Source organism: Glycine max, chromosome 2, assembly GCF_000004515.6.
Source record: "Glycine max cultivar Williams 82 chromosome 2, Glycine_max_v4.0, whole genome shotgun sequence".
Classification (NCBI taxonomy): Eukaryota; Viridiplantae; Streptophyta; class Magnoliopsida; order Fabales; family Fabaceae; genus Glycine; species Glycine max.
Window position 1 is genome coordinate 30,412,498 of NC_016089.4, and position 11,885 is coordinate 30,424,382.

The window sequence follows — 11,885 nt, forward strand, 5'->3', positions numbered from 1 at the left end:
GCATTTAATGCATAGTGAGAATTGAATTTTTATCACTAAGGTTTAGGTATTTTAAATGCAAAGTAGAAGATTATATTTTACTAGATGAAGCTTATTTGAATGAATGCATTAGAAGTTGTTTTTGTTTCAACTTTCAAGATAACTTATTTATTATAGTTGGTAAAAATCTTCATTATAAACAAAGAAGAGAATTAGTGGAGAAGAGACACGTGAAGAGAAAGTTTGTGAGAAGAGAGATTATAAAACAAAGTCACTTTGTTGAGAAAAAGTGTCTTTGTGTGAGAGTGTTATCATTTCTTGTAACCATTGAGTGAGGTACTCGGGTTTGTAGAGTGATACACTATTTAGGATGGCTTACAATCTTGTAATAATTTTTATGATAGAAAAATACTTTTGAGATGGTTCTGTGGACATAGGCAAGAGGTGCCGAACCATGTTATGTTCTTGTGTTTGTTATTATTTTTCATATGGTGTAATCTTTATTGTGTTCTCACGGTCCTTTGTGGGTGTGAGTAATTTTTGTTTGTGAGAGCGTTGATTACCCAACAGTGGTATCAAAGCTATGATCGAGAGCACACAAAGGTTCGAGATACCATTGTTTGATGGAAAAATAAATTTTATGATTTGACAGAGTACTATTCAATACATTTTGATGCAGTTAGGTCTTGATCAGACATTAGAAGATGAAAGGTTGGTTTCTATAAATGAGACCGAGTGGACTAAGATCCAAAGAAGGATTATGAGCACGATTCGATTAGCCCTTGCTCTTAAGATAAAACATGTGTTGAAGGAGACAACATCAAAAGCCTCGTGGGAGAAGCTTGAGAATATCTATGCATCAAAGTCACTAACCAATTGTCTTTATCTGAAGATAGAGTTTTATCAACTCAAAATGGAGACGATAGGAGATCTCCATTACCACATCAACAAGTTCATTTACCTAGTAAGTCAATTATTAAATGCAGATGATAAACTCCCCGATTAGAAGAAAATGTTGTTGTTGTTGGCCTCACTCCCAATGTCCTTCAAAGGTTTGGTTCAAATGTTGCTTGTGGGGATGCAAGGTGTACAAGGGGAGACACTTGGTGTTTCGAGGACAAAAAAATAAAGATAAATTTGCTAATTGGATGGACAAGCCTTGAAGAGGAGGAACCATGATAGAAAAGTGAAGTTTTCTAATGTTGTAGAAGTGTTAGGAGATACTTCCGTTGGAGGGGGAGTTTGTTCACTTTCAAATTGATCAAATGATATTTCTCTTTTGGCTTGAGGGGGAGAATTGTAGAATTCCAAGCCAATATATAAGGTGCATTTAATGCATAGTGAAAATTAAATTTTTATCACTAAGATTTAAGTGGTTTAAATGCAGAGTGAAAGATTATATTTTACTAGATGAAACTTATTAGAATGGATGCATTAAAAGTCGTTTTTGTTTCAACTTCCAAGATAACTTATTTATTAAAATTGGTGACAATCTTCACTATAAATAGAAAAAGAGAATTAGTGGAAAAGAGACACATGAAGAGAGAGTGTGTGAAAAAAGAAATTGTGAAATAAAGTCACTTTGTTAAGAGAAAAGTGTCTTTGTGTGAGAGTGTTATTATTTCTTGTAACCATTGAGTGAGACACTCGGGTTTGTAGACTGATATACTATTTAGGGTGGCTAACAATCTTGTAATCATTTTTGTGATAAAGAAATACTTTTGAGACAATTATATGAACATAAGTAAGAGATGTCGAATCACGTTAAATTCTTATGTTTGTTATTATTTTTCCTACGGTGTAATATTTGTTGTGTTCTCACGATCCTTTCTGGGTGTGGATAATTTTTGTTTATAAGAGCGTTGATTACCCAACACTTTTATAGGAGTAACTTGGATTGCAAACTTATCTCACATTTGGTTAACACAATCTACTCAAAATTAGATTTAATATCTATTCTCCACAAACACTTATAGGAGAAGAAAAAATGAAAAAAAAAATGTGAATTGAAATAAGATTATATGCAAGCAATTATTTTGTACACAAGTTAAAAATAAGCTGGTGGAGAAGCTAGTGAGATATCTTCTACAAATTTGCTTATGTATACACTAATTTTAGCTTCTAGAGAAAGCTTATTTAATTTTTCCTTCTTATTTTCTTATTTAGCTAAAATTACCTTATGCACCTCAACTTTTGGAGAAAAAAGTTAGATGAGAGAGTTTCTATACAAGTCAAGTGCAAAAGTTGATTTCAACTTATGAGAGAAGCCTAATTCATTTTACCTTCTTATTTTCTTCTTCTATAAATTCTGCTTATGTGGAAATTTATCCAAAAGACCCTAGTATTTTCTACCACGCTAATTGAATCAAGCAATTTTAAATAGATAAGTCGAAATTTATAAACAACTATAATAAATTAGATGTTCAAAGAATACAACTAGATATCAATAAAATGAATAAAACACACATGACTAGATTTTATCCTCTAATGATATGACTAAAGGGCATTTGACTTCATAATTCTATTTGTAGCAGTAGGTATTAACTTGATAATAAACTTAAAATTGAGAAGACTTTCCTAATAATTAAATCATGAACTAGAAACATGTAATATTTTTAAACAAAGAACAACATCATACCCCAAAGAGCAGCACTCTTCACAAGTGGTGGCTCGGGTATGTCTTCTTCAGATTTCTTTATGCTCCTGGTGTAAAGCAAGAAAAGGTGAGAAATTAATCGCTCAGAAAAAAAAGGATTCATACGTTGCGACTTGCGAACAGTGTTGGCTAAAGTATCATTCAATATGAAAACTGTTTATTTATTAGATATAACTTTGATATACAATCAATAGAAACTGTTTGCAATATACAATCTCATGAAAATTTCAGTACTTGTCTATTTCTATGGATGTATCTTATGTTACAGAATAAGTCTCATATTGGTATGTTAGAAAAAAGTAAAAGGATATTATTATATTATATAAGTGACAGAGCCAAGAGTCCAACAACATCAAAGCATTTTTAAACTAACAGATCACTCAAGCTAAAAAGTCTATTAACCCATTCTCCTTACTTGGATATGCTAGACTTATAATAATATTTTAGTCTCTATAAAATATGACTTTAATTTTTTTATCAAAATAGGTAAAAATAACTAATGAAAATAATCAAAATGAAGCAATCCTATATTATAAGAATCAAAAAGTTCTTTGAGTCTAAATTATAATTTTATATCAATTATCAAAGTCTGTCCAAAGGAAGCCCTCATGAACAAAAAGAAAAAAAAGAATAGAGATTGGTTTGGTTTCTCTGATTGAGTTATACCAGAGGCTGATAAGTTGATGAAAAGGATTGCATTTTCTTCTCCAACAAGGTACAATCACAAACACATTATCATGCATGCAGGTACTCAAAATATTATGTAACATTTTTGTTAAGTTAGTTACTCCTACAGCTACAAGTTACATTATTCTGTACTAATTGCAGCCATTCCTTCCGAGTGAAACACCAGTGCCAACTGGAGAATTTTAGAGGTCATGGTAAGAAGGGCTAGCTACAAGAATGGGTCATGTAGTTGAATATTTTGGAGAATAATTTCAACATGTAGTTGAGATGTCAGTGGAACTTAAAGTGTGGCTTTGTAGAATCATTAGAAAAACTCAAGGATTGGTAGAGGACGTAAATTGCATGTTAATATAGCTAGTGTTTACATTGCCAAAGTACATTGTAAGCGGCTCTTAATGATTGAGTGATGTTAGTAACTTAGCAAGTCACGACAGAGTAGTTATGCTCGGATCATATAATTAATTGTTAGACCTCTTTCATGTCTAGTGAATCACATGTGTTATAAAGAAATTAAACCAGTACAATAACCAAAGAACACATCGAAAGTAACCTGGAAGGGCTCACTGTTGATGAGATGATTTTCAAGATTGATAGATTTGGATGTTGTGTTTTCAGTAAGTTCACAATAAAATTTTGTGAAACCTTCGTAGTTAGAGTCTAATTTTTTTACTTTTGTAATAGATATGACTAGTGTAACAGAGAACGACTACTCCAAACATAGATACAAATGCTCCAATCATCAAACCCATCCTTAATTGTAATTTTAAGTTTCAACTTCAAAGATACTTCTACAGGAGAATACTCTGAAGTCTGAACTGTTAAAATAGAGTTGCTTTTTCAGTTAATTGTCCTATTCTTTTCATTCAGATTTAGAGACAATCGTACTGTGTGCAACACAATATAAATTATAATCAAAAGTTCAAAACAAGGATCTAAGATCAAATTCAAGTTCCCAATACATGAAAGCATGCAAACTACACAACAAACAACAATACTACTGGAAGTATCCAAAAATATGGTTGAACAGAACACAAAAGATATTTATTAATTTGCCTTGGCAGTTATCAACTTATCCCCAACAAGAAGCTTGCATACACTGTCAAACCCCAAATTAGTGTGTGTGTGTGTGAAGTTTCAATTTAAGAAACTAAAACTCGTAACCTGCGAGATTTCTGATTTGTAGAATTTGCACCAACGAGAAAGAACACCGCACTAATGACGTCGTTTTTAGAGCAACGACTAACACAGATGTCACAATGGTGCGCCGATGAGAGAGAGAGCACGACGCTGGTGACGTTAGATGATGGTTTGAGCGGGTAGAACAAAGAGCAGAAAGAGTGTCGCGGTGGTGCGCCAATGAGAGAGAGAGAGAGAGAGAGCACTGCCGGCGACGCAGTAGTGGAAAGAGTGGTGGTGCAGTGGTGGCAGAATGTTGGCACTTTGATGAGGGTTTGGAGCTCCAAAGAGTGACCGTGTGAGGCACGATGATGAGGGTTTGGAGCAAAAGACTGAACGTGCATGAAAAAGCGCCAAAGGGAATGTGTAATTATTATTAAATCTTAATATAACATTGTTTTGAAAAACTGTATATATTTTATTTTTTTTAAATTTTTTTTAAAGGGTGGTTTTATACATCGTTGTTTTAGCAACGTTAGCTACTTTTTTAATTTAATTTAATTTTTTTAAGTATGTACAGCGTGGTTTATAAAAAAATGTTGTATATGTGTCCAACATTTACATCACTTATTGTAAAAAGCACAGTATATAGTTTTCGCATTTTTATATACAGCGCTTTTCTAATAAGCGTTGTATGTGAGGCGCTATATATCTCGAATTTTGGCGTAGTAAGATTAAATAATTTAATTGTTATATTTCTCAATCTCAAATATTTAATTAGTGTTCAATCAGAATGTGACACCCAATAAAAAAGCAAATTACATTATCAATAAATCAAAACTTATTTTATGCTTGGCCTAAAAAATGTAGGTATATCATATAAAAATTCAAGTATTATAGGGATGTTAATGTAATTTTTTATGAACAAGCTTTAGAATTTAGGCATTGAAGTGATGAAATTTGAAAATTGTAGTTTATGAATTTAGCCCCGTTTGGGGTGTGCTTTTGTTTTGTTTTTCAATTTGAACAAATCATAACTAGTTTTTGGCTTTAAATTTTAAGATTTTTTTTTTCAATTTTAGAGAGTTGCCACCAAAATCTTATAATTTAATTTAAAAGATAAATCTTCTTTGTTGCTTTTGTCAAACCTTTAAAATTCACCAAAGCCAAGTACCACAAAGGTAAAAAAAAAAAACTCTCTGCAAGGCTTAACCACTTGGGATTACAGTAACCAAAAGATGACCAACCTCAATGATGTTGTTTCACTACTACAAAACATAGATTCTACAACAGTATTCGACGACGATTTTACCAAAATTGTTGTCATTAAGAAGGCGGTAGTATCTTAGTAAATAGTGTGGCTATTTCAACGTTGATTTTCAAAAAATCGTCTTTGAAATTGGTAATTCACAATGGTTTTTAGGGGACTCCTCATTGAAATCGATAAATCAAAAACAGTTTTGAAAAACCATTTTTGAAATTGAAATGTTTTTTTCTCATGCCCTTATCTCTGTCCATTTCACTCGTACCTTAGCCTCTTTATGTCTTGTGTCTCTTTGACTTAATCCCACCCTAAAGAGTGTTTCCGCCGAAGCTCACGCGTACCGTCGTCGTCATCGTCGCATGCCCTCACCCTCATAGTCACTTCACTTTGCCTCACCATTTGAAAGGTTTGTTTCCCTCGCTCATTCCCCCTCGCGATCTTCCTATCTTTGTTTGCTTATAATTTGTGATAATTACATGTTTAATTTGTCTATGTGTGCTTGATGAGTAAGACAACTTTGACAATGGATATCTATTAGGCAAAATGGTCCCAACGAATTTCATGTTACTTTGTCCACATTGTTTGCAAGTGTTAAGCTGGGTGTTGAGAAAGTCCCCCCCCCCCCCCTCCAATTTTGTTGGGAAGTAAAGAAAACCTGCTCAATAAAAAAATTGTAGTATGCATGTAAGAGACTTGGTAGTAGAAAGAAAAAAGTTTCTTTCAACTATTTAGAAGAAGAAAAACTAAATGAATGTATTGAAAGCCTTGATCCCTTGGGACTTGAGAAGACCTCAATGCTTGGTTTTCTAGCCTTTTTGTTTCTTGTTGGATATCTTCTTTTCATTTCTTTTAGGATGAACTCAATGCTTATTGTTTGGTATACCACAAGAAAAAAGGCTATTTGCAGCGATATTTTTTGTTGGAAAATATTTAATATTGATGCAAAAAATACTTTTGCCAACGAGAAAATTGTTGTTGCAGTCTGCTGCAATAACATCTAATGCAAAATTTTTTGCAATGACATTTGATGTTATTACCACTCCTAATGCTTTTGCAATGAAAGTTTCTGTGCTACTACACTACTACAATTTTTAAATTTAACATCGCACGGTTAACATCGGTTATTCATAAAACCGATGTTAACAAAAGCTCGGTGACATTTTTGTAAATAAGTAGAGTTAGTTAACATCGGTTTCTCCAAAACCTATGTTAACGAGTTTATGTTAACATCGGTTATTTAAATAACTGATGTTACCTATTTGATGTTAACATCGGTTTTAAGAAAACCGATGTAACCTAGTTGAGGTTAACATCGATTATCTTTAAAAAAACCGATGTTGTTATGTTTATAAATTAAAAACCTGAAATTGCACATCCCGCACGCTTGAACCCTATCGTTCTTCTTCTTTCTCCTTCTGCCTGAGTTCGTCTTTGCTGCAAACTGCCCTGCCCTGCCGTCACTGCAAGCACATTATGGAGTTCGTCTTTGTCGAGTTCGTCTCTGCCACTTATCGATTGAGGTACGTCCTTTCATTTTAACCTTAGGCGTTCCTCATTTTAACATTTGGTCACTTTTGCAGCTCGAAGAAAACTAGGAAAGGAAAAAGTCTCGAAAAGGGTGGGAATCGATTTTGGAAGTCCATTGGGCTTGGCTTTAAGACTGCCAGGGAAGCCATCGAAGGTATGTCTCTATTCTCTGTTAATGATGAAAATCCATTGTTCAGTGGTCTATCTCTATTCTCATGTTTCGAAACCATAGCTAGACTAACTAATATGATTGATATTTGACTAAGATGAGACTAGTCAATATGATTATTTTTCTGAACAATAGGTTTTGTTACCCATTCGTGTTACTGTGAATTTGGAGATTTAAATTAGACTAAGACGATACTAAGTCATTATAGTTAATTTTGTTTCAAAACCAGTTAGTTTTTCTTACCCATTCGTGTTACTATGATTATGTTTCAAAAATATACATTCATTGCTCCTATCTATTAGACACTTAGTTTCTGTTTTAGTTGTTTGATTTTGGCTTTGGTCTAAAAGGTTAGGTTTCAAGTATCTTCCAACCATCCTTTTGTGTGAAGACTCGGTGCCATTGATGGTAGAAGCCAAAGACACTAATTGTTTGTCCTGCTGCTCCCAGTTTAGGTAGTCTAGGTTTTGCTGTCTAATTAGTTCATGTTCTTCATTCAATAACCTTTTTGGCCTTAATTTTCTGATATAAGCTTATGAAGCTGATAACCCTTTATTGTTGCAACAACCTATTGTCTCCACGTAAGATAGTTTTCATGTGTGTTTGTTTGTAGTCAGCACACGTTTTGATGCATGCTTAGATCAATCCAAGAATCTTGTGACATTGGATTCAACTAGCGTTTGAGACTTGTTAATACTAAAACAAACATACCCTTCCTCATCTAATTTTAGGTTTGGGATGTAATAGATAAGATACTAGGCAGAGTTATGTTTGATCATTCAAGTTCTGATACCATAAAGATATATAAGCAGTAACTAATAAATGAGAGAAGGAATATGGATACATTATACGCTATAATATTCATTGGGTTAATGTATATCCATAGTTTTTCTATATTAAAAAAAAGTTTTTAATTTGTACAAGATAACTTCAATATAGTGGCCATGTTGCTTCTTGCAGTCTCACTATAGTTGTTTTAGGGTCTGCCCTTCTGCACTGCTTGCTATTTGGGATTGATAGCTATGCTTAGAGTTTAGTGTTACTGGAACTTTTGAGGCTTTGTTGTTAAATAGCTGCTACAGTGCCTTTCCTAATTAAAATATATGCTTAACCAGAGGCAGTGTTATTAAATAGCATATAGAAAATCTTTGGTGTTTGGTGGATATACCTTATAGATTTATACACATGAGCATGATTGTCAATTCTGTACCAATCTGGATATTAAGTAGAGTTCTTACCAACAACATGGTTGCCAAAGTTGACAGATGAACAAAGTAAATAGATGCAATTAAAAGTCAACAAAACACCTAAAATATATCATTACTTACTCATTGTAATGCCCCCAAAACCACTTAGTTCATGCATACAACACACTAACAATGGGATAAATGATGCATTAGATATATGCACATCCAACTTAGTAATCTCTTTATGCCAACAAATTTTGTTAAATTAAGTCATGTAGAGAACCTAGTTACATACTTTGACGAATTAAACTTAACCACAAAGTAATGATGAAAATTATCAATTCCATGGGGTTTTAGGGGAAAAAATTGAACATGAAAATAGAAAGCATGTCTAGAGAAATAAGCTAATTCTAACATGTAATTATAAGCTTATAACAAAATTTAATCCCCATAACACAAATGGTCTCATATATTTCTAAAAATGAGAAATTGATTTCCAGCAGCTCATAACCTTTGTAAGGTAGAAAATACCTTTGTGTGTTTTTTACTTTTAATATTATGCATCATGATGATGAAGTCCCTACATTATATGCACTTATCATATATTTTTTGTATCATTCTGATTTTCAATCAATTTCACTCTATTAGTTTTCTTAATTCTGTTTGTTCTCTTGGGCACAAAAACAAGGAAAAAAAAAGCTAGTAATAAGATATTGAAATTCAAAAACAACTACATATGGGTGGAAGTCTGTGAAATTCAAGGACTTGCACGCCTTGTTAGAGTTTATTTCACTTTGAATATTTGGGGCAGTGGTTAGTTTGGGGTTTGATTTTGGTCCATGTTTGTGGAGTCATATTGTGGGGCAGTTTGACTTGTTGAGAATTTGAATGTGGTAATACTCATTTGAGAGGGGGAATTAATGTTGAATTCAAGTGAGTTGCATCTAAAGCTAGTTGCGGGGCAGTTTGACTTGTTGGAAATCTTTTGTAGTTGCAGATTGCTTTGGAAGAGAATTTGGTAAAGATGATGACATTTCTTCTTGTGTGTATCATAGTAATTAAAAATAAATTAACTTTATTACTTTTATTTGAAAATTATTACTGAAGTAATAGTATTGAAACTAATAGAAATAAAGAATAGAAATATTCAATGGTTTTGACCTTTCCCCATCTTTTGCACTCTCAATTTTTGAACTAGTAGCTCCATCTTATTCATGGAACTACTTTATAGTTGCATCTAAAGCTATCATAAGAACTTGTATTGCCTTTGTATTGTCTTTCCATGAGAATCTCTTCCTCCAAACCTTTTAAAAGTAATTGGATTCTTATAAAATGACATTACAAAGACAATAAAAGTTGAGTCTGGAATTCAGGGTTGAATTTTGTTGGTAAAACATATGAAACTAGCTTTAACTTTTGCTTTTGTCTGTGCTTGGCCAAAAAGAACAGTGGTAGTTAGTTTATGGGAAGCAGTTTTTCCATTTATATATGATGCATGATTTCTAGATGGAAAAACAGGTCAACCTAGGCCAATGGTAGGATGGTGGATCAACTACCCTTTTTTTAAACTTATTTGAAGGTCAACCCATCAACTTTTTGATAGTGGGTTAGGCTGTGTAGCATGGCTATAATTTTTTTAAAAAAAAGCAATTAGGCTATGTAGCATGGGTATAATTATGTATTGCTTTACTGATAGCTTCTTTGTTCATAGGTTATAACCACTGGAATATCTCAACCTTTATCAGCGTCAAAAGTAAGATTGAATCCTTTAGCCTTCGTACAATCTGTTCCTTCTAGTGAAAAAGTGAGGTGAGTTTATATTTCCTTGTTTTTTTGTCTTTATCTTTCTTAGTTTCTTATATATTTGATATTTTATATGTTTGAGTTTTAAATGTGTTAAAAATAGAAATAGAAATTTAAGTGGCTTTTATTACTATCTTGAGAACTAAATTACATTACATCTATAGTCCTATCCTTCCCCAGGAAAGAATGGTGTAAGCTAGCTATCAAGCAAGCAAGCACTGTTTATAAGCCCCTTTTCATTAGAGAACTTTAGGTAGCTTTTTTTTTCCTTTCCATATTGTATATTCCAGTTCACTAATCACCTTTTCCTAGCCTGCTTGCAATATAAGCACATGAAAGCTGCGACATATTTTCTGCTACTTTCCTGAATGAAATCTGACTATTGTCTCAGATACGCGTTGCTCACACAGCTACACCCATTTTTGTATTCATTTCCTTTATTGTCCAACTTTTGTCTTTTAGGCTGGAGTGATTGAAAGGTAGGAGAGGATAAAATTGCCTACCATGACCATCACTATTGTTCTTGTTGTTGCTTTGGTGTGAATCTGAACCAAGTTGAGCGACTAGGAATTCTAGATCCTTATTTTCTAGAGCAGCAACAGCTAATGCATTAGCATTACCAGGACTAGTAATAATAGGTTGGGGTGAATCCACTTGAGAAGCACTGTTATTGATTTCTGATGAAAGTGAACCACTTTCAATGTGTTGATCTAAGGTTTGCTTGATTTCTGATTTGTAGCAGAGGTTAGAGCTTTCAACTCATGACAAAGTGGGAAACAATGATGCAGCAATGTAGATGTAGATGCAGGGCATCCATCTAACACAAACCCAATAACTTTCTCAAAGCCCGATTCCACTAAAATTTTACCAAAATCATACTGCCTTGCAATCTTAGGACTTATTGAAATGTTGTGCTGCCTTAGAATATGACGATTTAAAATACCCCCTACCCCAATTGCAATATAATAAAAATAGAAATAAACTAACACAAGCATATCACTAATTAATAAGAAAAGTAGAAGAGTGAACCACTTTTGTTCAGTGCATGCAATCGCAGATATTAAGTCCATATTATCACAAGCATGGATGCTAAAAGTGAGTAACTGAATCAATATTTTCCAATGAAATATAACATGTAAATATGATAGTTGAAAATTAAGAAATGCTTCTCACTTCATTCTAACTTTAACATGATTCTCAAGTGATAGTGAGTCTCCTCAACCATGGATGATTTCTCACTTCATTCTAACTTTAACATTGTCACTCAAACAACAAGTTGACCTTTCAAGAGCCTTTAATGTCATTTCCTCAACTGAATAGCAAAGGGAATTAAGTAGCAAACACTCTAACTAAGTTTAATCATAGTGAAGCATAGGTAATGCAAGTTATTAATTTTGCTCCTAATATCATGTCAGCTGCCCTTATGGTAGATAGAAGTGGTGTTACTTTCCATGAGGATATTAGTAATGTAGCTGTATTAGAAATTACAATTGGCCT